The sequence below is a fragment of the Homalodisca vitripennis genome, chromosome 6, assembly GCF_021130785.1.
Source record: "Homalodisca vitripennis isolate AUS2020 chromosome 6, UT_GWSS_2.1, whole genome shotgun sequence".
In the NCBI taxonomy this organism is placed as follows: domain Eukaryota; kingdom Metazoa; phylum Arthropoda; class Insecta; order Hemiptera; family Cicadellidae; genus Homalodisca; species Homalodisca vitripennis.
Window position 1 is genome coordinate 160,826,103 of NC_060212.1, and position 26,266 is coordinate 160,852,368.

Genomic DNA, 26,266 nt, shown 5'->3' on the forward strand with positions numbered 1-26,266 from the left:
TATAATCGGTATAAGAAGTTTGCTGACATGATTAGTTAATTATGGGAGTTCATCATCAAGAGTGACAGTTTTTAAAGAGCAAAGTAATTATCAATATCGTTTAAACATTGACTTCCAAATCGAAATAGCCTCAATTTAACCCCTAAAAGTAGCAGTAACCGAAAGATAACATTGGATCGATGTTTGTAGGCCCGACTGTACAAAGGTGTGACCACAGTTGGCGGGACGGGTAGTAGCGGCGACGACGTCCGTCGGGGTGGCGGAGGCGGCAGCGACAGTCAGTGCGCGATGCTCGTCGCGGCGCCACGTCCCCGGCCCCGGCCACAACTGCCCCCACCTGCTTCCGGGGGCGGCCCCCACTCTCATTGCCCCCGTAACGTAAGTATAACAAGCCACTTAGTTGAGTTCTCAACTTTGGCGTGAACATGGCGATGAAGTATCGCTTGAATACAAATTTCAGCCCAGTCGGAGTTTCCTCTAGGCTCTTTTGAACGAAACAAGTTTCATTTATCTCATTGACTTATAATATAATATTAATATATCTCACCTAAACATATAAAGTTTTTTCTATCATTACTTATACTTATTCAATACGGTATGCCTATTAGTTCTTAATATTTGCAAGTAACAAGACCTTTGCTGAAAAGCCTTAGCCTAAGTATAAAAAACATCTAAGTAAATAATGTGAATATATGATGTGTAGAATATTTTACTTTAAATATATTTATTGTCTTACGCAAAGACGCTGGATCAACTGTTGAACGTAAATTAGCTGGTCAGTCTACACTGATGTCACCACTCCAGCTGATATGCCTGTCAGACTCCATTCAATATGATGGATTGATTCTCCAGTACGGTATAAAATAAAAGAATAATCACAACGTCTTTTATATAGTGCACGGCCAATGATTACATTGTGGTATCGCATTATGCTGACATGGTTTGCCCTTGAGCTATTGTCTTTAATTTTAATTTGACTATGTCTATGAAATCCAATTACGTGGGAATTCTGAGGGTCCCTGGTTTACATAATAGACCTAATTTTATTTCAAAATTCCCCGCACTACGCTACGCCCCACTGGTTTCTGCAATTCCAAAAAATCCCAAATTGGTCTGTACGGTTGCATTACTGCAAAAAATGTTATTCATTGAAAGATAGTGTTAAGTGTAATGAACTGATCTATGTAAAATTCCTTTATGGTGATAGCACAACCATAGGTATAATAAGTTTAACCAATTTTTCACTTTATGACCTTAAAAGCATTAAGCTTGAGAGTGACAACACTTCTTGTTTCAACCTTTCATGCAACCGCCGTTGAGCAGAGTAGATATATTCACATAAGAAAATTAAAAGTTATAATAAAACATACACTTCTAATTGTATGTTGTAGCAAATATGTAGTATGCAGTGCGTGTATCATTACTAACTAATAGGGATTTGATGTGGATTTGCATGCAATCCACAGAATTCCCACAAAACGTGCTAATGGTCCAAACCCAATATTATCATTCGATTTTCCAACAGAAAGAAGCGGGATTCCGTGTTCAAAAAGCGTAAAACAACAAAATTAAAATCCAATATTTTTCCTGGAAACTGTCCTATCTGTAAATGTATATGTGAATGAGCATCTCAAGTAGTTTAATAAAAATGTATTGTTTCAAGCGAAGAAAATGAAGAAGTTGGGCTATGCGTATGTTTGGCCATCGGAGGGAAAAATTGTTGTCATGAAATCTACAGATACATCAAGGATCGAAATAAAATGAATTAATGATCTAAACAAACTGGTGGGTAGAAAAATTGAACAAATACAGGTGTGTAGTGGGGGGAACGTTTGAGAATTCTTTTGGTTAGTGAAATACACAAACTTTGTATGGACCAACAAATAGACAGTCTAAAATTGTGTTGTGTAAATATACGCAGTCTCAGAAAACATTATGATGAACTGGTAATTAGTTTTAAATAGTCTTCATACGACACTATTGTTTCGACCGAGGTCTGGGTGAAGGAGAGATACCAACTGCTTGGTTATAATATAAACATGCTGTTTCAGCCTCGACCTATTCATATCGTCCTATTCTACTGCTCAATGCAGAAATCATTCATGTCAACATTGATATTCGGATTCAGAACAAAATCTCTCAAACTTTTTCTATTCAGACAATATACAGAATATACAGACAATTTAAACAGACTTTTCCCAACTTATACTTCATTTGGAGGATATTTTAAAATTAACACGTGATCCAACAAAAATTGTTGGAGATGGCAATTTTTGTATTATTAAACATAATAATAATTCTGACAAAGATAATTTAAGTCTATAAGGGTCTTATGATTTTGAAAGGCATATTAACACTCCAACTATAACTTTAAATTATTCAGAGGCATGTTTGGATCACGTGCTTATAAGAAATTATAAATCTTTACAATTTGTTTGATATGTTGAACCAATGGATATATCTGATCATTATGAAATAAATGTTGTTTTGTCGGGTCTTGTCAGAGATACAAATAGAGATAAATATTGTAGAGTTGTAAACTATAGTATATTAAGAAGGCAGCTTGTTTCAAGGGATTGGAGTGATGTTTTGAATGGTGATAATGTTAATCTTTGTGTTTCAAAATTGTATGCAAGTTATAATGAATGCTGTACAGCTTCATGTTCATTAAAAACGTTAAACAGTAAAAACAGGAACAGGAATAAACGGATCCATGATGCTTTAAATAATAAAGTATAATCATAAAAAATAAACTCCTTCTATATTAAAAAAAAAAACATTTTATTTTTTCAAATACTCAGAATAGTTTTCTCACTGGCAGAGGCACAGACTTGGCAATAGAAAAACACATCAGTAAGATAACATCGGCAATTGACCAGCACAAATATGCCCTTGCAATATATTTAAATTAGCTATGCAAAAAGCTTCTAATACTTTCTAATACTTTCAATTTAAATGTACATATTAATAAGTTAAGAAGTATGATATAGGTGGTACTGCACCGTCTTGGTTGATTTCTTTTTGTAAAGGCAGGCGCCAAGCTATAAAAATATATAATACTTTAAGCGAGGCCCCAGATCTAAAGTATAGTACAGCTCCAGGCGGGGTTGTTGTTCCGTTGATGTTTCTTGTGTACATCAACGACCTGTTAGATATTAATTTTAATTCAAGCGTTTCTGCCCATGCCGATGACATGGCAATTGTGTGTTCGGCCTGCAATCAACGGTCATTAAAACTAAAAGCGAATAATGGCTTAGTAAAGGTTTCCAAGTTTCTAGTAAATAATAGATTACTGATAAATGTATCTAAAACTAAATGCTTTATGTTTTTTAACTGCAACAAAGAAAATCAGAGCTGCAAGAAGTCTTCCATTTTTATAGCCATCAGCATCAGTGTAAATATGAATGTAAATGTCCTACGTAGTACAGAAATAGTCGAGTCTGCGAAGTATCTGGGTATTAACGTGGATCAGCATTTAAAGATCAGGTCAAAAAGCTAAGGATATTAATTACTCCCTGTATTATGCAAGATAATAAGACAAGAATATTTAATACAATTATATGTTTCATGGTTTGAAAGCAGATTGAGGTATGGTATAATTAATTTTGGAGGAACTTGCCCAATGATATGAAAATGTGTCAATGTGTCAGAGAAACGCTGTTCGAACCATAATTTAAAACGTGTTTAAAGAACAGAACTGTTCACAATTTCAGCAACTGCATGAATATTGTTTAATAATATGGACGCATAAATATCTATATTCTTACAACGGGAAAGGATTACACGATCTGCTGAAAATCTTGCTCTTGTGGTTCTACGGTGTAATAAAGAAACTAGTAAACACCAATATTGCTACTTAGGACCCACGGCATTTAACAGTTTTATCATATTGAATGGAAGTAATATACTTATAGAAAGTAAGAATAAAATTAAGAATTCTGCATTAGATTTCATAAGCCGTCAAATCACTGAGATTATAGTATGTATATGTGTGTGTAATATTATGTGGCATGTTAATATTGTATTTATTTGTTGTGTTTGTTAATGTATTAGTTTATGGTTTAATTATATTTATTTAATATCATTATTATTTGAATATTTAAGTATTGTTGGTTATTTTGGGTCTTATCTATATCAATAACCCACCATCAGAGCAAACAATCTAACTTCGACCTACTCGTGAGTAATGAACTATTTTTAATTTGCGTGTGTCATTGAGTGATGCATGTTATGTATTATTAGAAATCATTAGTAACGTGTTGTGCAAAGCTTTGTTGGACTCGTATTTTGTTACATTTGATGTTATTTTATATTTATATAGTCTATATTGTTGCATTCTTTACTTATATAATTTACAAATTTCTATGATAAAGCAACCAAATGTCGATGTTAACAGTATTACATGTTAAATGAATAGATAAAATTTAAATAGTAAAGGATACTCATAGTCTGATAAAGTACAGTATGTCTTATTATTTATAGCATGATACATAGGTATGTTTAATGGCGAAGTATATTTATATAACATCCTAACTGTTTTCCCGCGCGTGCTTGAGGCACACGGGAATGATGAATATTGTAATTGCATGTGAAAGTAGGCTATTACCAAATAAAGATTTTTGGAACTGTTACCTAACTTTACTATAAGTTTAAAGACTTTTATAAACTAATCTTAGTTATCTTTGACATAAGTAGAGTTCTCAGATCTGTGTAAGTATTTATCTTCTTGATCTGGGCAAGAAAGCAAACTCAATTGTGACACCAGAAATATCTTACGACTGCAAGTAAGCAGAGTTATAAATGGCCAAAAGTAGACGTTTTATGACCATTGTAGGCTTTTCGGACCTGTGTTATATATGTTTTCATGACCGGGGAAACAAGATAATCCATGGCATAAAAAACTAAAACCTAAGTAAATTACAATGGCCATAAATAAACACTTTTTGACATAATTTCTTGATCGTGATAACTTGGTAAACTCAACATTGGTCATTCGCACCGCGAAGTAGCGGGTAACTGCCAGCGGTCAATATAATAATGTCTGAAACTATGTTACGTAAAGTATTATAAACAGATTTTTAAATATGGTAGGAGTAATCTGTAAATTTGGACATATATTTCTTTATATTAGACACTAAGCCCAGTTCGTTAGCAGACGCGATTAATACGAGATTGTGCTGTAAATGTAAAGTTGAACATAACAAACATGAAAAACAGTACACTGCACTTTTTTGTTTCGAGAATATCATTTCTTCATTAGCATATAAAACTAGTTATAACAAAACAAACGATATTTAAATTTGTCAATGAAGTATTTTGCTACATCAATTTGAATTTTGTAAACTTGAGAATAACATTAAACAATTCATTATCTGTATTCTTGCCGGGAGTACAGCACAGTCGAATCTGGGTAGATTTTAGACTCCTCACCACTTATCATAATTTAATAACGAGGTTTTACAAAAGCCGGTTTCTTGTATAATATAGGTAGAATTCGCTAATAGTTATTTACAAACAAATCATGTATATATTCATATAAACAGTGACTCTAGGGATTCCGCATTTTATAACATTGATTTATAGTTTTATTTTGTTTCATTATATCTATTATCCTAATTGGCCTATTTTGAAGAACACATTCAGTTCCTGAGCAACAACCACAGAAGCAGAGTGAGTGCGGAACATGCAAGACAGACCATCAAAACACTGTCTTACGAATGCAAAGTTTAATTTTCAATAGTTGAATTAATGTGATTAATCTGATTCCCTACTATTAAGAGCATCCTTTTATTATATTATTTCTATCCTTCATAAGGATATTACGTTAGCCTACTAACAATGTTGAATGCCATGTATAAATCAAGAATAACCCAGTTAAGGTGTCCTTTTAAAATATTTGACAGTTGTAGTTATAAACTGTAACTAATCCATTTCTCGAGATTAATTTTAAAGTTGGTTTTCCGCTCACAAGAGGAAGCTTATTTTCATTGCTTCTACGGTTATGGCCTTAAATGTGACTGTAATTGTGCCAGGAAGTCCAATATCAATTTTCAAATAAATAAATATTAATAACAATCAGTTATTTGTTATTTACGGTACCTTAATTTACCACTTTAATCTATATTTGAGTTAGGAAAACCAAAGCTTTAGTTGCATTGCACTAAACTACATAAATAGTTGTAAGCATGAATGTGCCAGTAACTCAAAAAGTGATTTTAAAATTTAAAGTAGCTTATCACGTTGTAATGCTTCACTTTTACATTTCGGTGTCATTTTAAGATTAATCTTTTAACATTGTGCTAATTTGAAAAGGTCAAAAAATGTGTGTTAATCAAAGAATATTTAAAACGCATACATTTTAGGTCATTGAGGTAATTTTGTGACAAAACATAAAGTTATAGTATAGGCTAACCCTAATTTAAAAAAACTGATTTTAATATATCAAATTGAATAAGAAATAAAGTTAATCCAAATGTTATCGCACATCGTCCCAACGAATCAGACAACTATCAGACTTAACGAAGGGTCACTTACAAACAATGTAGGATTAACCTGCATAAGCCCAACGACTGACTACAGGAAACATCTGGCTCCAAACGATGTACGTACAGAAAAAAGTAAAATTAACCTATATCGAAGCCCCCGACAACTGCAACTGTTTAATTCCAGACGACTTACTGTACAAAGAAAGTAAAGTTAATCCTCATCAGCTTAGCGACTATTGCAACTATGTGGCTTCAGAAGACGTACGACTGCAAAGAAGACGAAGTTAATCTACATTAGCTCAACTACTACAGCAACAATCAAGTTTCAGGCGTGTCGCATGGGCGTATACAGGGTGTTCAGTAAAAGTGTTCCAATACTTTAGGGTTTTGTTCTACACATAAAAATGAGCAAAAACGTTTGTATGAAGGTATGCCCTAAAACCTTTAGTTTTCCGTCTATCTGTTTGTATGTGTTTCTTATGAACACATTAAGATAAACTTAATCTTTGAACCAGTTGAGATAAAAATATGAAACTTGAGAATTGTATTAATCTTTGGTAGACCTTCTTTAAAATTAAATATGAACAAAGTCCTTTTACCCATTTAAAATGGCGCCTTTTTCAAATTTTTAAAGTCAAATAACACAAACATCGTTTTAGTTACAAGAAATTCATCGGATACCAACTATTTAGTAATTTTTAACCCGATTCCAACGGTATCTTTTTTACAGAAATCCGTACGGTTCCTTTTTCCAAAGAAAGAGCACGATCACTTTATAGGTATGCTTGCACAAGCTGGGAGCAATTACGAATTTGTCTTTTGATAGGCATCAGCTGTTTTAAATAGGTTATACACAATTTATGACAATTCCAACGGTACTTTTTTCAACGAAATCCGCTAACGCATAAGCGAGAACGGCCATTATAAAGGTACGCTTGCACAAGCTAGCTTGTATGATGTTACAAACACCAAACCTCTCAACTTGGACATGTCAGGTGTTCCCGGCTTGTGCAAGCGTATCTTTAAAGTGATGATGGGCGATATGCGTTGACAGATTTCCTTGAACAAGGTACCGTTGGAATTTGTATAAAATGACTAAATAGTTGGTATCTTATGCATTTTTTATAACTATACCGGTCTTTTTGTTATTTGATTTTAAAATGTTTAAAAAGACGACATTTTGAAACGGGTAAAAGGATTTTATAAATATTTTATTTTCAAAAAGGTCTACCAAAGTTCAATACAATTCTAAAGTTTCATAACTGTTTCTTAATTGGTTCAAAACATATTACTTTTTTTAAATAAAAAAACACATACAGAGAGGTAGACGGAAAACTAAAGGTTGTAGGACATAGCTCCATATGAATTGTTTTGTTAATCGTTATGTAGTACACAATTCCAATGTATTGGAACACTTACTAAACACCCTGTATATGGGGGTAATCATGGGGCTCAACCACACCTCCAAAAACTTGTAAGACAAACATTAAAAGTTCACCCAATAGTTTGTTTTATGCAAAAACATATTTATGAGGTTTTAAAGCTTATCAATGTCTTGGAGATTCATGAACCTATATTTATGGAGGTTACCTCGTCTACTTCCTAAACCACCCAGTGAGTCAAACGTTCCCACAAAACATTCTCTGTATAAGCCACTAAGACGGGGTATGTATGTATGTTTACATACATTTTTTATTTTATGGAGGTTACCTCGTCTACTTCCTAAACCACCCAGTGAGTCAAACGTTCCCACAAAACATTCTCTGTATAAGCCACTAAGACGGGGTATGTATGTATGTTTACATACATTTTTTATTTTATGGAGGTTACCTCGTCTACTTCCTAAACCACCCAGTGAGTCAAACGTTCCCACAAAACATTCTCTGTATAAGCCACTAAGACGGGGTATGTATGTATGTTTACATACATTTTTTATTTTATGGAGGTTACCTCGTCTACTTCCTAAACCACCCAGTGAGTCAAACGTTCCCACAAAACATTCTCTGTATAAGCCACTAAGACGGGGTATGTATGTATGTTTACATACATTTTTTATTTTATGGAGGTTACCTCGTCTACTTCCTAAACCACCCAGTGAGTCAAACGTTCCCACAAAACATTCTCTGTATAAGCCACTAAGACGGGGTATGTATGTATGTTTACATACATTTTTTATTTTATGGAGGTTACCTCGTCTACTTCCTAAACCACCCAGTGAGTCAAACGTTCCCACAAAACATTCTCTGTATAAGCCACTAAGACGGGGTATGTATGTATGTTTACATACATTTTTTATTTTATGGAGGTATTCTAAGACTTTCGTTCCTAATTCTGCAGTACGGTACCTCAAGGCTCCATTTGAAGCGTACTATGTTCTTGTTTTAGATTAATGACATAACACATATCTTGTGTAAAATCTACATTTATTTAGATAATGTTAAGATGTATGTACAGATAGTAAGTACCCTAGCAAACGATTTAGCTCTGCCCCCAGCCTGCAATATCGACCGACGTTGCATAGATGAGAAATTGAGAATAAGCTGTAGATATTTTGTAGTGGATTTTTGGAAGTTAACTGGATTAGTTACTCCAGGTATCGAAAATTTATCTCCTGCTATTCAGCTCGACCTATGACAGATTTCCTTTTTATAACATTTTTCTATAAGAGAAAACTGGTTTAAGAATGATGCAGTATACATTTCGTATGGGACACGCGTGTTTGTTAATATTTGGAGTTAGATGTTAATTTGCAATTATGAAGTCATTTTCGCGGTGTAACAATAAAACTAATAAGTAAACCACAAATAAAACATTTACACGTGTATTTTAATTAGTTTAACCTTATCAAGACCTATACTAAAGTTAAATAACATAACCTAGATTGGACTTAAGGTGTGTTGTTTTCATTCCGTAAAGCGAGCAATCAAGTTAGGGTAATTGGTGAGGACTGTAGCAGTAACCGATATTGTCGTATTGGTGTGGAGTGGAATGGTTGTGGGCGAAGGGGTGCTGGAAGGGGCACGTGTCATCTGCAGTCACGTGATCAGTGGACCGACAAACTGGATTACTCGTGCCATTGGCTCCCTTACTTCATGTCTTACTTAGGTTACGACGACCCACTTATATCGCTTCCTTTACCGATATTCTGTGTTACATTCTTCTCCCCTTTTGTTGCAAATTGGAAATGTAATCTTGTTTTGAAAGAGAACTCAAGTTAGAAAATGATAATTTATAAAACCTCTTACGAATATTTTGTCGTAATTGCCTAACTGCTAGAAGAGTTTTAAAGGATTCAACATAATAATTATGGATTCAATTTGAAGAGACGCGACGGCCGCACGGTTGGAGATGTCGGACTTTAGTCGACTTTAGAGATGGCTCAGGTTCAAGCCCTGTCTGTGACTTAGGCAGTTTTGTAAGTTGCATCAAACTTTTATTGTATCTACTCTCCTCGTTTTTTGTTTGATATGATTCTTGCTCAGGCCAGGGGCCTAAAACGACGGGTGGAATTGGCTTAAAAGGGGATTGGCCTCTCTTTTTTCTAAAAACAATTCACGATTCAAAGGCTAATTCAAGAAATAATCTTAAATTGATACCAAAAAGTAGAAGTGAAGCATACAGCATGTTAAGCTAACATTAAATTTTAAAATAACTTTTTGAGTTACTTTTGGTGCCTTCATTCTGACAGTTGCAATTTACATGTACTTCAGTGCAATGCAACTAAAACGTTGTTTTGTCTAACTAAACTAGTAATGCTGCTGCTAAAGTTACCTTAAATAACAAATAATTGTTCGTTATTAATATTTATTTATTTACTATTGATATTGAGCCTCTTGGCACAATACAATGATATTTAAGACTACAGCTGTACAAACAACGAGAACAAGCTCATCTTGCAAGCGTTAGACCAACTTTCCAATGAACCGTAGAGAGGTGTATTGTTTGAAAAATTCTGCGTCAGCTGTTACAAATTGCTAAACAACTAAAAATTAAATTGCAATGCAGTACGGCAGTTATATTTAGAACGAATCCACATTTGGAAAAAAATATTTATAACATTTTTAAAACCTGATGATTTTAATAGTGTAATTAGTTAGTTTTATCTCTTTGTAGAAACCTCATGTGATATAATTTAACCTGGGTGGATGTTAACTCACCGTAAGGAGTACAGAGTTAATAGTAGAACTAAAGCTAATATTAATTAAATCTGATATCTGCTAGGAATCCTCCAACACCTGTGTTAGTCAAATTATCACAAATGTTTATCCAATAATACAGTTTAAGTAATTATTCGAATGTTTATAGCCGTTGTAATAACTTATAGAATTTTGAATAATGCCATTTTTCAGAACCGAGTATTCCCTGCTAACTTATAAACTAAGAATATCATTCCAATCAATAAAAATTAAGACAACACAGTTTCCAAGTACATATCTATAGAGTTTGTTCTGTCGTAAGCTAAATCATTGAAACCCACATTTAAAATATTTGTATTTACTTTATACAATATGAGATTGAGTGGTATAGGAGGCTTTATAGCCCTATTTCCGCCTCTTTAATAAAGGCAGTTTTCATTTCAGATTAAATCTCTTACTTTCTTCAGCAATACTATTCAAGTTCTTGATAAAGTTATTAGTTAAGCATTCCAAATATTTAAAAGCACTGCCCAACTGAGTTATTCTTGATTTATGTATGGCATTCAACTCTGTTAGTAACGAAATATCCTTAGAAAGGATGAAAAAAAGTAATTAAAGGATGCTTAATAGTAGGGAATTACTCGTAGAAATCTGCTGTTGAGAGCGTTATTTGAGCTACTCAGCGTACGGTTCTGGGACCACACTTATTTATTATCAAGGTAAATCTCTTCTTTATGCGCAAGATTCAACATTTCTAGTCAAAGTGGGTGCAATAAAAAAGAGGTGAGAAGAAGTATAAAATCTACCCAGATTATACTGTGTTGAGCTCCCGACAAGAATACAGGTAATGAATTGTTTAACATTAGTCTTATGTTTACAAAATGCAAATTGATGTAGCAAACTACTTATAATGATTTGAAAAATGTAAATATAATTTGTTAGTATTAGCTGTGCATATCTTAAACTTAACATTTGATTTCAAAATCTGTATAAACGTTTACGTTTAGTTAATACAGCTTTATTCATGATAATGAAGAAGTGATATTCTCAAATCAAAAAATTCAAAGTACCATTTTGCATGTTTTTTTTCTTTTAAAATATTTAACTGTATATTTAGTATATTGAGTGAATATGAATGAATGAATGAATGAATGAATGAATGAATGTTGAATGAATGAATATTTATTTATTTCCTCATAGATACAAAGATCTCAACATACATGCAAAAACAGGAAATTATCTCCACATGGGCGTAGCCTGTGTGTGGAGATCGAGACGCGATCAGCAGCTTGAATATGTACTCATCAACATAATAATTAATGTAAATCTTCGTATGGAAAAACAACGTAGCCTAATGACAACATGAAATGCAACTTATGTATACTCGTAAATATAAGAAAAAACAAATACATCATAGCTACAACAGAGCAAGTGTTTGACAATAAGATTACAACCAGATAACAACCACAGAAATGATAATTTGATAATGGATGATTATTCGATAATGTGATATACTTGCATTGATCGCGCGTCTGCTAACAATGGGGCTTAGTGACTGATATAGAGAAACATATGTCCAAACTTACAGATTGCTCTTATCATATTTTAGAATTTTATTATAATACTTCAATTAATATAGGTTCAAACATTGTTATATAGACCAATGGCAGTTACCAGCGGCTTCGCGTACAATTTCATAGCCTGCACGTGTATGAGCACTTCTGGAACAAATAAATAATATTTCCGGTGCGAATGTTGAGTTTGCCTTGTTATCAAGATCAACAAAATATTACAAAAAGTGTATATTTATGATCATTGTCATTTACTTTTGCACCATAGATGGTTTTGCCTTTTTTCCCCAATCAAGAATATATATATATATCTGTTATAAATCAAGAATATATATATACAGTATATATATATATATATATATGCGCACGCGCATGTTGCGCATTGGGAGAAATTTGTTTCTCTGTATTATTTGTAATTTATTGAATAAAGAGTTTTTGAACTTGACCATGAACAGGTCTGAGAATCTTACTCCGTTCATAAAGCGTCTTCTTTGGGCTATTATAATTTACTTCCAGTCTAAGATATTTCTTCGTTTGGTTTACTCAGCTTTATTCGCGCCAGTGAAGAAGTGGTATTTAAAAATGAAGAATGCAAAGTACAGTTTAGTACAACTAGACTATTCTTCTATTCTGATGTTCGAATCCATCGATTCTTTCCTCTATAATCCTATTCGATTACCCTTAATCCCAGTTGAGCTCTCCCACGGAGTACACCTGTGACCTTTAGGTAGGTAACATACCAATATCCACCCCGACAAATGTGCGACGGCACATCTTGGCGAAATATAAATATTATTTATACAAAACAAACCATGCCTGAGTATATACCTATTTATGGACAGATACTGTATCAACACCATCCTAGGCAGTCTGACGGTTTGTAGTTCGCGAATACGTGTGAACTGCGCATATCCCCGCCTGTTGGCCCTTCCAAAGTTCTGTGATCCAATTGTAGATTACAGTTTTAAATAAAAGATACACAAATACTGTATTTTTACATCTACTTATTGTATATTGGAAGACAAATTCAGATTTACAAAGAAAACAGTTACTGAAAAAATAAAAATCGGGAAAAATCCTTAAACATTTGCACATTTTAATATTCTATTTTGGGCCCGGGGCCCCTCGTAACTGCAACACGTGCGTTAAGGGAAACCCGCCCCTGTTCTTTCCTGGATGTACTCTGTGTCATCACTTATTGCAGAAAAGGTTGAAATAAGAAGTGTTTTTACTATCAAGCTCACTCGATGATTTCAAGAAGATAAATATAAACAAATTTTAAAATGGTAGTTAAATTAAACTCATGTGAATGTTGGGTTTAACTCCAGTTCACCTTCATCTTATTGCAGTGTCTGAAATCTGACTCTGTCACAGACTTTACTCCTGGAATCTGAAAGCATGTTTGTCTGACGAGATCCAAAGTAGTCGGTGACGAAGAAGCTCAAATGAACTCTTTACATTGTTTCTACATTAGAGACACTTAGACTACAAAATATAGTGTAATCTAGGTGAAGAGTTATTTTAATTGTCTCATCAGGTTAGATTAAGTGCACTGCGATGTTTTAAACACATGTCTAAACATGGTGGTGAAACCGAGTTTTCTAACGTAGCTAGAAAAAAACGAAGCTCAAAATAAACTCTTTTTTATTACAAAATACAGCATAATTTTGGTGAAGAGATATTCCCAAGTGGTCTCATCAGGTGCACATCTGTTTTTTTGAAAATGGCTACGGATTCTAGAGTCAAAATTGTGACAGCATCAGATTTAAGACCCTGCACGAAGATGAAGGTAAACTAGAGTTAAACTCAACACCACATTGAATCAACTCTGCCTACCATATGGTTGTGCTGTTATTTTACAATGTTTAATATGCGATTAAGCTGAGACGTAATTTTCAAGACCAGTGGGGCGTGTTCCGGAGAGATTTTCAAAATAGGAATAGTTAGTTAAACAGGGACCCTAAAAATGTCCTTGTAAAATTTCAGAACAATCGGTCCAGTAGTACTAAATTATCTGAGTAACGGAGACACATATGGCCTGCACAGAGAGACTATTACAGTAAAACTGTACCGTACTGTGTTTAGTATGTAATTTTATAATTATGAGAAAATATGTAATTAAAATATGTTGACTTTGTTTCTTTACCGGGTGGTCCAAAAAATTCAACACTCGTCCCTTTGTGGGCTTTTAAAGTTATTACCTTGGACAAGTAATTTTGTAAATAATTACTTATAAAGTTTAATTTTGAACACATAATTAATTGAACAATTTTCCGCTGCAGGCGCCTACTTGGGTGAACAAGCAAACCGCCAGACTTCCTAGTGTGTTGCTATAGTATCTGCCCAAAAATATATACTCCCGCATGGTTTGTTTTGTATCAATAATATTAATATTTCGCCACGAATGGGAATGCGTTAAGGTACGAACGCCGTCGCACATTTGTCGGGGTGAACTGATTCTCGGTACAGACCCGAAACTAATAAACAACTGAAATTGCAAACTTGCAAATCAAGTTAACTAACCTGTATCAGTCAGGTATCATTTCATAATAGCTTTACGCTTTAAGCTTTTTAATGTATTAGGGGTTTTTACACCCGAATAAGAGGGTATTTTCAATCCTTGAAAAGTGGTTTTATTCTTTTTGTAATACACAGTGCTTCCAAAGCTGTTTACTAGTTGGAACATATTATGGTCTGTTGTTTTTTTACGTTTAGAAGACCAGACTCAAAATGCCAATTAGTCATTCAATAATATTGTATGGCCTCGGATACAGAAAAATGTGTTTGTGGCGAGGAAAGTATTGGAGTTTTGATATTCTACTAACTTTTAATGGGAGCCACCAAGGTAGGCTCAAAGTTTTAAAAGCACTAGGGTTATCAGACAACGTATTATGGGGCTTCTCAGGGTTATGGGGTCAGAGCAAATACAGGGTTACGAGGAGTATGTACAAATATTGGAAATTCAAAATAAAGAATGACAAAAGAAGCAAAAATGAAGAGAAAAAGAAAACATTGCAAGCTCAAGAAGGGAAAGACGGACTTCAGCCCTGGAGCATTTACAAGTACCGAATATTACACTTTTAGGCTATATTCTAACTCTCGAACTTTTCTCCGTTTTTCCGTAAAATATGTTTTCCGAGCTAAGGTTCATCATATTTCCGAGCTAAGACATTGTATTGAAATATTTTATGGATGTACGTCTTGGTATAGTAAAATGTATTTGACAAAACCAATTGTTTTTTATTACATATTTCTCTATCAGAAATATAACAAACTTTTTAAATCAAAATGTTAAAAAATGTGTCACATTACAAGAATGCCTCAAGCAATGGTTTTTAACATAGAAATGTTATCTTAGTACATGAACCACAAAATATAGTAAAGATAATGGTGTCAAAATTGCACACTGTAAGCAATAGCCTTTTGAGATAGGTTGCCCCATAGCTAGGCACATACAGAACACTTAAATTCCCATATAAAATATGTAATATGTACACCATTGTTATTTTTATATAAGGCAATTCGTAATTATAATGTTCACGCAATATGGTCAGTGCAAGTTTGTCAATCCCTATGTATCCAGTTTGGCCAAGTTGGATTATAATTAATACTAAATAAGCAATCAAGCATCGGCTGATTGATATTGGTTGACATCTAATCTAACTTGACCTAGATGTGCAGTATGTGTTGTTTAGGCAACTCGGTATTAAGTTTATATGGCACTGACGAAAACTAAGACATCAGAGCTTAGATGGGACAAGGCCAAGAGCAAGATCGATCTCCCCCTTTCAACTTCAACCCTGCGACGGGGGGGGGAGGGTTATTAGATAGCAATCAACTCAGTATTTACCCAGTGTCAATTGTGGCACCCATTCCAATCTGAACATCCGGACTCGCTCATTTCTTACTACATTTAGGCACAATCAAGATTCAAGGAGAGGGGGCTAATTAAGATATGACAAATAGAAGGAACTTCTCAACTTTTGCGGCTAGGAATCGTTTTCAACTAGGAGCTAATTAGCATTGTATGTACACACAACCTAGTTTTTAATTGAACTTAAAATGATTTTCCATAAAAAAATTCAATCGTCAGTGCTAGGGGTATCCGAAGGGTTAAAATATCGAACAATAATTTTTCTCATATACTACCTTTTAATTTTCCCACTTAACTAATCGTCAAATGCGTAACGATCAGTGATGGGAGATACAAATACGAGAATGATATCATAATGGTAAAAAAATATCGAACAATAATTTTCCTCATATACTACCTTTTAATTTTCACACTTAACTAATCGTCAAATGCGTAACGATCAGTGATGGGAGATACAAATACGAGAATGATATCATAATGGTAAAAAAATATCGAACAATAATTTTTCTTTTATAATACATTTTAATTTTCACACTTAACTAATCGTCAAATGGTTAAATGGTTAAAAATATCAAATAATAATTTTTCTCTCATATAATACCTTTTGATTTGCACACTTAACTAGTCGCCAAATACATAACAACCCTTTCAGGCTTTATTATCTCTGAAAACATTATTCTGAAGCTGTATTATATAACATAAGAATCACAGCAATTGGAACAGAGAAATTAATTAATTATGAAATATATTTGGTGAAAGAAACACTATTCACATTTTCTGTTGGGTTTAAGAACTTTCCTTTTCTGCTTGATGTTTTAAAGAACTAAGAAATAGCTCTCTGGCAGAATGCCGAGGAAGAGAACCTCCCTTCTACTACCTCTCCACTTACTTGCATTTTTTATTTCTCTGTTCAAGCCAAGGTCTGCACAAACTTCTTTTCATTGTAGAGTCAATATTTGATGTTAAAGGTAAGCTGTGTGTTTTTACTACCTTACTTAGATTTATGTGACATAAGTAAGCCATTTTCATTATAATCTTTTTGAGTAAATGTCATGAAATAATCTATATTATTTCTCTGAAATCGCCTGACCGACATGTTTAGAGAACTTTATAAATTACGTGTATGGTCTTTTATTTTGAATTTCGTAAAATTCCTGGTGTAGAATATCGGTTTATGAAAATGCTGTATGCCACAATTTTTTACACTGAATCGACGGTATTGCTTACCCCAAACTACATAGTCTGCAATCATCAATAAGTGTAATCAATACATTCTTTACCGATAGCGAGCGCATGGCGAGCGTATGTGTACAAACGTTTACTGTTTGATCACACTCCTAAATACATATTGCGTATATATCGCTTACCCCACACTACATAGTCTGCAATCATCAATAAGTGTAATCAATACGTTCTTTACCGATAGCGCATGGCGAGCGTATGTGTACAAACGTTTACTGTTTGATCACACTCCTAAATACATATTGCGTATATATCGCTTACCCCACACTACATAGTCTGCAATCATCAATAAGTGTAATCAATACATTCTTTACCGATAGCGAGCGCATGGCGAGCGTATGTGTACAAACGTTTACTGTTTGATCACACTCCTAAATACATATTGCGTATATATTGCTTACCCCACACTACATAGTCTGCAACAATCAATAAGTGTAATCAATACATTCTTTACCGATAGCGAGCGCATGGCGAGCGTATGTGTACAAACGTTTACTGTTTGATCACACTCCTAAATACATATTGCGTATATATTGCTTACCTCACACTACATAGTCTGCAACAATCAATAAGTTCTTCACCGGTAGCGCATGGCGAGCTTATGTGTACTAACGTTTACTGTTTGATCACACTCCTCAATACATATTGCGTATATATCGCTTACCCCACACTACATAGTCTGCAACAATCAATAAGTTCTTCACCGGTAGTGCATGGCGAGCTTATGTGTACTAACGTTTACTGTTTGATCACACTCCTAAATACATATTGCGTATATATCGCTTACCCCACACTACATAGTCTGCAACAATCAATAAGTTCTTCACCGGTAGCGCATGGCGAGCTTATGTGTACTAACGTTTACTGTTTGATCAAACTCCTCAATACATATTGCGTATATATTGCTTACCCCACACTACATAGTCTGCAACAATCAATAAGTTCTTCACCGGTAGCGCATGGCGAGCTTATGTGTACTAACGTTTACTGTTTGATCAAACTCCTCAATACATATTGCGTATATATTGCTTACCCCACACTACATAGTCTGCAACAATCAATAAGTTCTTCACCGGTAGCGCATGGCGAGCTTATGTGTACTAACATTTACTGTTTGATCAAACTCCTCAATACATATTGCGTATATATCGCTTACCCCACACTACATAGTCTGCAACAATCAATAAGTTCTTCACCGGTAGCGCATGGCGAGCTTATGTGTACTAACGTTTACTGTTTGATCAAACTCCTCAATACATATTGCGTATATATCGCTTACCCCACACTACATAGTCTGCAACAATCAATAAGTTCTTCACCGGTAGCGCATGGCGAGCTTATGTGTACTAACGTTTACTGTTTGATCAAACTCCTCAATACATATTGCGTATATATCGCTTACCCCACACTACATAGTCTGCAACAATCAATAAGTTCTTCACCGGTAGCGCATGGCGAGCTTATGTGTACTAACATTTACTGTTTGATCAAACTCCTCAATACATACATATTGCGTATATATCGCTTACCCCACACTACATAGTCTGCAACAATCAATAAGTTCTTCACCGGTAGCGCATGGCGAGCTTATGTGTACTAACGTTTACTGTTTGATCAAACTCCTCAATACATATTGCGTATATATCGCTTACCCCACACTACATAGTCTGCAACAATCAATAAGTTCTTCACCGGTAGCGCATGGCGAGCTTATGTGTACTAACATTTACTGTTTGATCAAACTCCTCAATACATATTGCGTATATATTGCTTACCCCACACTACATAGTCTGCAACAATCAATAAGTTCTTCACCGGTAGCGCATGGCGAGCTTATGTGTACTAACATTTACTGTTTGATCAAACTCCTCAATACATATTGCGTATATATCGCTTACCCCACACTACATAGTCTGCAACAATCAATAAGTTCTTCACCGGTAGCGCATGGCGAGCTTATGTGTACTAACGTTTACTGTTTGATCAAACTCCTCAATACATATTGCGTATATATCGCTTACCCCACACTACATAGTCTGCAACAATCAATAAGTTCTTCACCGGTAGCGCATGGCGAGCTTATGTGTACTAACGTTTACTGTTTGATCAAACTCCTCAATACATATGCGTATATATCGCTTACCCCACACTACATAGTCTGCAACAATCAATAAGTTCTTCACCGGTAGTGCATGGCGAGCTTATGTGTACTAACGTTTACTGTTTGATCAAACTCCTCAATACATATTGCGTATATATCGCTTACCCCACACTACATAGTCTGCAACAATCAATAAGTTCTTCACCGGTAGCGCATGGCGAGCTTATGTGTACTAACGTTTACTGTTTGATCAAACTCCTCAATACATATTGCGTATATATCGCTTACCCCACACTACATAGTCTGCAACAATCAATAAGTTCTTCACCGGTAGCGCATGGCGAGCTTATGTGTACTAACGTTTACTGTTTGATCAAACTCCTCAATACATATTGCGTATATATCGCTTACCCCACACTACATAGTCTGCAACAATCAATAAGTTCTTCACCGGTAGCGCATGGCGAGCTTATGTGTACTAACGTTTACTGTTTGATCACACTCCTAAATACATATTGCGTATATATTCGCTTACCCCACACTACATAGTCTGCAACAACAATCAATAAGTTCTTCACCGGTAGCGCATGGCGAGCTTATGTGTACTAACATTTACTGTTTGATCAAACTCCTAAATACATATTGCGTATATATTGCTTACCCCACACTACATAGTCTGCAACAATCAATAAGTTCTTCAACCGGTAGCGCATGGCGAGCTTATGTGTACTAACATTTACTGTTTGATCAACTCCTCATATTCCGATATATATATTGCTTACCCCCACACTACATAGTCTGCAACAATCAATAAGTTCTTCACCGGTAGCGCATGGCGAGCTTATGTGTACTAACGTTTACTGTTTGATCAAACTCCTCAATACATATTGCGTATATATCGCTTACCCCACACTACATAGTCTGCAACAATCAATAAGTTCTTCACCGGTAGCGCATGGCGAGCTTATGTGTACTAACGTTTACTGTTTGATCACACTCCTCAATACATATTGCGTATATATTGCTTACCCCACACTACATAGTCTGCAACAATCAATAAGTTCTTCACCGGTAGCGCATGGCGAGCTTATGTGTACTAACATTTACTGTTTGATCAAACTCCTCAATACATATTGCGTATATATTGCTTACCCCACACTACATAGTCTGCAACAATCAATAAGTTCTTCACCGGTAGCGCATGGCGAGCTTATGTGTACTAACGTTTACTGTTTGATCAAACTCCTCAATACATATTGCGTATATATCGCTTACCCCACACTACATAGTCTGCAACAATCAATAAGTTCTTCACCGGTAGCGCATGGCGAGCTTATGTGTACTAACGTTTACTGTTTGATCAAACTCCTCAATACATATTGCGTATATATTCGCTTACCCCACACTACATAGTCTGCAACAATCAATAAGTTCTTCACCGGTAGCGCATGGCGAGCTTATGTGTACTAACGTTTACTGTTTGATCAAACTCCTCAATACATATTGCGTATATATCGCTTACCCCACACTACATAGTCTGCCAATAATAAGTAATCAATAAGTTCTTCACCGGTAGCGCATGGCGAGCTTATGTGTACTAACGTTTACTGTTTGATCAAACTCCTCAATACATATTGCGTATATATCGCTTACCCCACACTACATAGTCTGCAACAATCAATAAGTTCTTCACCGGTAGCGCATGGCGAGCTTATGTGTACTAACATTTACTGTTTGATCAAACTCCTCAATACATATTGCGTATATATCGCCTACCCCACACTACATAGTCTGCAACAATCAATAAGTTCTTCACCGGTAGCGCATGGCGAGCTTATGTGTACTAACATTTACTGTTTGATCAAACTCCTCAATACATATTGCGTATATATCGCTTACCCCACACTACATAGTCTGCAACAATCAATAAGTTCTTCACCGGTAGCGCATGGCGAGCTTATGTGTACTAACATTTACTGTTTGATCAAACTCCTCAATACATATTGCGTATATATCGCCTACCCCACACTACATAGTCTGCAACAATCAATAAGTTCTTCACCGGTAGCGCATGGCGAGCTTATGTGTACTAACATTTACTGTTTGATCAAACTCCTCAATACATATTGCGTATATATCGCCTACCCCACACTACATAGTCTGCAACAATCAATAAGTTCTTCACCGGTAGCGCATGGCGAGCTTATGTGTACTAACGTTTACTGTTTGATCAAACTCCTCAATACATATTGCGTATATATCGCTTACCCCACACTACATAGTCTGCAACAATCAATAAGTTCTTCACCGGTAGCGCATGGCGAGCTTATGTGTACTAACATTTACTGTTTGATCAAACTCCTCAATACATATTGCGTATATATCGCTTACCCCACACTACATAGTCTGCAACAATCAATAAGTTCTTCACCGGTAGCGCATGGCGAGCTTATGTGTACTAACGTTTACTGTTTGATCAAACTCCTCAATACATATTGCGTATATATCGCTTACCCCACACTACATAGTCTGCAACAATCAATAAGTTCTTCACCGGTAGCGCATGGCGAGCTTATGTGTACTAACGTTTACTGTTTGATCAAACTCCTCAATACATATTGCGTATATATCGCCTTACCCCACACTACATAGTCTGCAACAATCAATAAGTTCTTCACCATGGCGAGCTTATGGTGTGCTTACTAACATTTTACTGTTTGATCAAACTCCTCAATACATATTGCGTATATATCGCCTACCCCACACTACATAGTCTGCAACAATCAATAAGTTCTTCACCGGTAGCGCATGGCGAGCTTATGTGTACTAACATTTACTGTTTGATCAAACTCCTCAATACATATTGCGTATATATCGCCTTACCCCACACTACATAGTCTGCAACAATCAATAAGTTCTTCACCGGTAGCGCATGGCGAGCTTATGTGTACTAACGTTTACTGTTTGATCAAACTCCTCAATACATATTGCGTATATATCGCCTACCCCACACTACATAGTCTGCAACAATCAATAAGTTCTTCACCGGTAGTAGCGCATGGCGAGCTTATGTGTACTAACGTTTACTGTTTGATCAAACTCCTCAATACATATTGCGTATATATCGCCTTACCCCACACTACATAGTCTGCAACAATCAATAAGTTCTTCACCGGTAGCGCATGGCGAGCTTATGTGTACTAAACGTTTACTGTTTGATCAAACTCCTCAATACATATTTATATATCGCTACACCCCACACTACATAGTCTGCAACAATCAATAAGTTCTTCACCGGTAGCGCATGGCGAGCTTATGTGTACGTAACATTTACTGTTTGATCAAACTCCTCAATACATAGCAGTATATATATATACCCCTACCCCACACATAGTCTGCAACAATCAATAAGTTCTTCACCGGTAGCGCATGGCGAGCTTATGTGTACTAACGTTTACTGTTTGATCAAACTCCTCAATACATATTGCGTATATATCGCTTACCCCACACTACATAGTCTGCAATCATCAATAAGTGTAATCAAAACATTCTTTACCAATAGCGAGCGCATGGCGAGCGTATGTGTACAAAACGTTTACTGTTTGATCAAACTCCTCAATACATATTGCGTATATATCGCTTACCCCACACTACATAGTCTGCAACAATCAATAAGTTCTTCACCGGTAGCGCATGGCGAGCTTATGTGTACTAACGTTTACTGTTTGATCAAACTCCTCAATACATATTGCGTATATATCGCCTACCCCACACTACATAGTCTGCAATAATCAATAAGTTCTTCACCGGTAGCGCATGGCGAGCTTATGTGTACTAACATTTACTGTTTGATCAAACTCCTCAATACATATTGCGTATATATCGCTTACCCCACACTACATAGTCTGCAACAATCAATAAGTTCTTCACCGGTAGCGCATGGCGAGCTTATGTGTACTAACATTTACTGTTTGATCAAACTCCTCAATACATATTGCGTATATATCGCTTACCCCACACTACATAGTCTGCAACAATCAATAAGTTCTTCACCGGTAGTGCATGGCGAGCTTATGTGTACTAACATTTACTGTTTGATCAAACTCCTCAATACATATTGCGTATATATCGCTTACCCCACACTACATAGTCTGCAATAATCAATAAGTTCTTCACCGGTAGCGCATGGCGAGCTTATGTGTACTAACATTTACTGCTCGATCAAACTCCTCAATACATATTGCGTATATATCGCCTACCCCACACTACATAGTCTGCAACAATCAATAAGTTCTTCACCGGTAGCGCATGGCGAGCTTATGTGTACTAACGTTTACTGTTTGATCAAACTCCTCAATACATATTGCGTATATATCGCTTACCCCACACTACATAGTCTGCAACAATCAATAAGTTCTTCACCGGTAGCGCATGGCGAGCTTATGTGTACTAACATTTACTGTTTGATCAAACTCCTCAATACATATTGCGTATATATCGCCTACCCCACACTACATAGTCTGCAACAATCAATAAGTTCTTCACCGGTAGCGCATGGCGAGCTTATGTGTACTAACATTTACTGTTTGATCAAACTCCTCAATACATATTGCGTATATATTCGCCTTACCCCACACTACATAGTCTGCAACAATCAATAAGTTCTTCACCGGTAGCGCATGGCGAGCTTATGTGTACTAACATTTACTGTTTGATCAAACTCCTCAATACATATTGCGTATATATATCGCCTACCCCACACTACATAGTCTGCAACAATCAATAAGTTCTTCACCGGTAGCGCATGGCGAGCTTATGTGTACTAACATTTACTGTTTGATCAAACTCCTCAATACATATTGCGTATATATCGCTTACCCCACACTACATAGTCTGCAACAATCAATAAGTTCTTCACCGGTAGCGCATGGCGAGCTTATGTGTACTAACGTTTACTGTTTGATCAAACTCCTCAATACATATTGCGTATATATCGCCTACCCCACACTACATAGTCTGCAACAATCAATAAGTTTCTTCACCGGTAGCGCATGGCGAGCTTATGTGTACTAACATTTACTGCTCGATCAAACTCCTCAATACATATTGCGTATATATCGCTTACCCCCACACTACATAGTCTGCAATACAATCAATAAGTTCTTCACCGGTAGCCGCATGGCGAGCTTATGTGTACTAACATTTTACTGTTTGATCAAACTCCTCAATACATATTGCGTATATATCGCCTACCCCACACTACATAGTCTGCAACAATCAATAAGTTCTTCACCGTAGCGCATGGGCGAGCTTAATGTGTACAAACGTTTACTGTTTGATCCAAAACTCCTCAATACATATTGCGTATATATCGCCTACCACACACTACATAGTCTGCAACAATCAATAAGTTCTTCACCGGTAGCGCATGGCGAGCTTATGTGTACTAACGTTTACTGTTTGATCAAACTCCTCAATACATATTGCGTATATATCGCTAACCCCCACACTACATAGTCTGCAACAATCAATAAGTTCTTCACACGGTAGCGCATGGCGAGCTTATGTGTACTAACATTTAGCTGTTTTGATCAAACTCCCTCAATACATATTGCGTATATATCGCTTACCCCACACTACATAGTCTGCAACAATCAATAAGTTCTTCACCGGTAGCGCATGGCGAGCTTATGTGTACTAACATTTACTGTTTGATCAAACTCCTCAATACATATATTGCGTATATATCTGCTTACCCCACACTACATAGTCGGCCAACAATTCAATAAGTTCTTCACCCGGACCTAGCGCATGGCGAGCTTATGTGTACTAACATTTACTGTTTGATCAATACTCCTCAATACATATTGCGTATATATCGCCTACCCCACACTACATAGTCTGCAATAATCAATAAAGTTCTTCACCGGTAGTGCATGGCGAGCTTATGTGTACTAACATTTACTGTTTGATCAAACTCCTCAATACATATTGCGTATATATCGCCTACCCCACACTACAAATAGTCTGCAACAATCAATAAGTTCTTCAACCGGTAGCGCATGGTGAGCTTATGTGTAACTAACGTTTACTGTTTGATGACAATCTCCTCAATACATATTGCGTATATATTGGCTTACCCCACACTACATAGTCTGCAATAATCAATAAGTTCTTCACCAATAGCGAAGCGCACATGGCGAGCTTATGTGTACTAAACGTTTACTGTTTGATCAAACTCCTCAATACATATTGCGTATATATATCGCTACCCCACACTACATAGTCTGCAATCAATAAGATTTCTTCATGGCGATTAAGTTTCTTCACCTATTGTGTAGCTTACCATCATGCTGTGCAAATGCTTAATTGATGTCGTTTAAGATGTATTAACGTTATTGTCTATCAATCAAGTTTAGTCTGATCAATACATATCACTTACCATATCGCTTACATATTGCTCGCACATACATATCTGCAATAATCAATAAGTACCGGTATAAACTCTCAATCATGGCGAAGCTTATCGATTACTACAACCCCACATACTCAATACATATGCGTATATATAATCGCTACCCCCACACTACATAGGTCTGCAAGCAATTAAGTTCTTCAACGGCAGCGGCATGGCCGAATATATCGTCATGTTTACTGTTTGATCAAAACTCCTACATTTGCATAGTGCGTATAGTATATATCGCTTTAACCCACACTACATAGTCTGCAATAAATAATAAACAGTCTTCCGGTAGCGCATGGCGAGCTTATGTGTTACTAACATATTGTACTGTTTGATCAAACTCCTCAATACATATTGCGTATATATCGCTTACCCCACACTACATAGTCTGCAA